The following is a 4188-nucleotide window of genomic DNA, read 5'->3' as shown; positions in this document are numbered from 1 at the left end:
ATACCTATTCTCAGCATAAAAATAATTTTCCTCCAAAGGAAGCTTATGAGATGTTTGAATTACATGAAAAAATTGTAAAATCAGATTTAATCATTCTAGAATTAAATCAGAACAGAAGCAACAAAATACAGAAGTCAGTTGTGCTCAGTGAAGATGAGAAAACTTTTCTCCACATTGAACAAGAGCAATTTTGTACTGAAAGAAAATTCCCTGAGTGTGAACCACCCAGGCTCATGAAGTCACAATGCATTCAGCATCAGGAGTCTGGTGAACTTGAGAAACCACACGCAGGTGATAAATGTGGGACAACCTCCATCGAGGACCCTCAATGCAGTCAGCGTGGGCAAAAACTCAAGAAAGTGTTCAAACTCAATGAGCATTATCAAAAAAGTCACGAAGGACAAAAGCTATATAAATGTTTGCGATGTGGGAAAACTTTCCACAGTGTGTCATGCCTCAAGGGACATCAGGAATCTCATGTGGCAGGCATGTCCTATGTATGCAGTGAATATGGGAAAGGCTTCACCAGGAAGAGTGATCTCACTGCTCATCAGCAAACTTATACTGGAGAGAAACCCCATGTATGTTGTGAATGTGGCAAAGGCTTTAACCAGAAGAGTTCTTTCACTTTTCATCGGCGAACTCATACTGGAGAAAAACTCCACATATGTGGTGAATGTGGAAATGCTTTTATCAGGAAGTGTATGCTTACTGTTCATCAGCAAACTCATACTGGAGAGAAATCCCATGTATGTGGTCAATGTGGAAAAGCCTTTCTCAGGAAGGATGGTCTCACGGGTCATCAGCGAATTCATACTGGAGAGAAACCCCATGTATGTGGTGAATGTGGCAAAGGCTTTATCCAGAAGGCTTCTCTCACTGTTCATCAGTGAAATCATACTGGAGTGAAACACCATGTATGTGGTGAATGTGGAAAAGCCTTTATCAGGAAGACTTTTCTCACTGTTCATCAGCGAACTCATACTGGAGAGAAACCCCATGTATGTGGTGAATGTGGAAAAGCTTTTATCAGAAAGTGTAAACTTACTGAGCATCAGCGAGCTCATACTGGAGAGAAATCGTTTGTATGTGGTCAATGTGGAAAAACCTTTCTCAGGAAGGATGGTCTCACTGTTCATCAGTGAACTCATACTGGAGAGAAACCCCATGTATGTGGTGAATGTGGAAAAGCTTTTATCAGAAAGGGTAAACTTACTGAGCATCAGCGAGCTCATACTGGAGAGAAATCCTTTGTATGTGGTCAATGTGGAAAAACCTTTCTCAGGAAGGATGATCTCACTCTTCATCAGCGAACTCATACTGGAGAGAAACTCCATGTATGTGGTGAATGTGGAAAAGGCTTTATCCAGAAGACTGCTCTCACTGTTCATCAGCGAACTCATACTGGAGAGAAACCCCATGTATGTGGTGAATGTGGAAAAGCCTTTACCTTGAAGTGTACTCTCACTATTCATCAGCGAACTCATACTGGAGAGAAACCCCATGTATGTGGTGAATGTGGAAAAGCTTTTATCAGAAAGAGTAAACTTACTGAGCATCAGCGAGCTCATACTGGAGAGAAACCCCATGTATGTGGTGAATGTGGAAAAGGCTTTATCCAGAAGCCTTCTCTCACTGTTCATCAGCGAACTCATACTGGACAGAAACCACATAAATGTAGTGAATGTGGCAAAAGCTTCATTCGTAAAGGAAATCTCAAAACTCATCTACAAATTCACAGGAGAAAAACCCTATGTATGTGGTGAGTGTGGCAAAGGGTTTGTCCAGAAGACTTCTATCACTGTTCATCGGTGAACTCATACTGGTGAGAAATCCCATGTATGTAGTCAATGTGGAAAAGCCTTTCTCAGAAGAATGCACACACTGTTTATCGGCGAACTCATACTGGAGAGAAACCCCATATAAGTAGTGAATGTGGCAAAAGCTTCATTCATGAAGGAAATTTGAAAACTCATCTATAAATTCACAGGAGAAAAACCCTATGTAGGTGGTTAGTGTGGTAAAGCTTTCAGCCAGACGCAATGCCTTACAGCACATCAGAGATTTCACAAGGAAAGAAGCCCTTTGCTTGAATTAAATGGAACATCAAATGGAACATCTTATATGTGGACGTCAGATCTCATTAAACATGAGAAATTTTCAACAAGAAAACCTTTCATTGGTGTTAGTGTAATAAAATTTTCAAAATAAAGGAAGAGGTGCTGGAGTTTGTCCTGAGCCAAGTGTGTGAACGAACAGTTGTGGCTTACCACATGGGTACCCATGTTCTGTGTTGCTGTCCCTCTACTGACTTGGCCCACCATTTTGGGGGCAGATGACTTTCCAGACTTCCACAGAATGTATGCTCTTCCAGCTTTCAGTGCCTGAAAGAGAGCTGAACCTAGTGTTTTTGGATAACAGATGTACCAACCAGTAGAGTGCCCACCTAGTTGCCAGTTGTGCCTGCCGCACTTGCATGTTCTTTCTTACCTCCCCCTCCTGCCGGAGACAGCACAGAATTACCATAAAATAAAAATAAAGAAAAGAGAGGATGTGTGGGAACAATTCATCCTGAGGATGAATGGACCACGGTGAGCTTCAACCTCCACAACCCTGAGATAAGAAGAACTACATGGTGCCCAGCTTCCACTGCTAATTACTCTAAAGGGATCACAAAAGGGGGTCCTGATTTGAGTGGGAGAAGAAAGTGGAACAAACCAAAATCATAAAATAGATCAGGCTTACTGATCTGATGTAGACTTGGAATCCCCAGATTATGTCCTCTGGTGACTCTTCACTCTTGGATCTGTACTCACTCCTCTGACTCAGATTTCAGCCCAACAATTTACAGGCTCAGAGGGGAAGAATTACATCTGAGAGGTATACACTCCTTAGAACAATCAACGATACTAAATCAAAAGGACAGCATTTGCTTATGGATAAGAACTTTTGAAAACAAGAAGGAATAGGAAAGAAGGATGAATAATATAATAACACAAGGAGGGCTGAAGTGGGAAGAAGGTTGGTATGTCTCGGGAATTGCAATCAATGTATGAATGTGGCAACCACATACATGGGGTTTCTCTTCAATTTACTCTGTAAAGTTTTGAATCATAAAAAAGTTTTTTAAAAAAATGAAGAGCTCATGTCTCATCAATGCTTTCTTGTAGGATAGTTACCAGGTAGCTGTAATGAGTGTGTAACAAACTTTTACCTGTGTTTCTAAGTTTTCTTGACATAAATCTACAAAATGTAAAAGCCTTAATTTCACTCAAGATGGGAAACTCTCCACTGGTAGTCATATGACATCACATACCAGTGATGTCACGCAGAAGGAAATCTCTGGCAATATAGTGACTTCGCAAATACCTCCTTGGTTTCTCTCTGTCAGTAAACTACATTAGGATTTTAACCTCTTAAGTTCACTGCACTTGGAAAAAGTAGCAGAAAGGGCACAAGCTCAAGGAAGTATAATCTACAGACATAGCTATTTATGTAGATTTTGATATTGAGATATATACCACAGTAAAATACTGGTAAAAAAAGATCTGGCTCAAAGACAATAAAGATATTCCACAGGGTTTAGGCTGCTTTCTTTACTGAGGAAAGGGGAAGTATTTAAATCAGGCTATTCGGAGGGCTTGCTCTACCTGAACTTTGCACATACATTACGGCTACTGTAGTCAGAACAGTGGTACTGGCTTAATGACAGATATTCAGACCAATGTAAAAAAGCCGAAGACCCAGAAATAAAAACATCAGCGTACAGGCAACTTATCTTTGATAAGGGCCCCAAAAATATTAAATGGGAAGCAGATGCCATCTTCAATAAATGGTGCCAGAAAAAATGGATATCTACCTGCAGAAAAATGAAGCAAGACCCTTACCTCACTTTGTACTTTGTACTTCTTTTTCTTTTGAATTCATTTTTTTTGAGAATTTGTTAATAATTATTTGTTTCCTAACACTAGTATTGGCATAGACAATATTTTCTAGGGTGTTCTAAGAGGAAATTATCGCACAATGTGCACTAGTGAGTATTCATTAGAATGAAAAAAATCAAGATATATCTGAGGGTGTGGACAAAATTTGAGACTCAACATGATCATTTTTTTTTACTGCATTTAATATTTCTAACTTTGACAACAAATGGCAGTAGGTAGTATCTGGATTGTAAACAGGTCTGAG

General features: G+C 39.9%; 1 pseudogene; it reads left to right on the top strand.

Moving 5' to 3' along the window:
- The first annotated feature begins 704 nt into the window (after positions 1 to 704).
- LOC142442223 (uncharacterized) lies at positions 705 to 1982 on the top strand (annotated as a pseudogene).
- Positions 1983 to 4188: the final 2206 nt, after the last annotated feature.

This window comes from Tenrec ecaudatus, chromosome 3 (assembly GCF_050624435.1).
Source record: "Tenrec ecaudatus isolate mTenEca1 chromosome 3, mTenEca1.hap1, whole genome shotgun sequence".
Taxonomy (NCBI): domain Eukaryota; kingdom Metazoa; phylum Chordata; class Mammalia; order Afrosoricida; family Tenrecidae; genus Tenrec; species Tenrec ecaudatus.
Note: the sequence above shows the minus strand (reverse complement) of the source record. Positions and strands in the feature narration are given on the sequence as shown.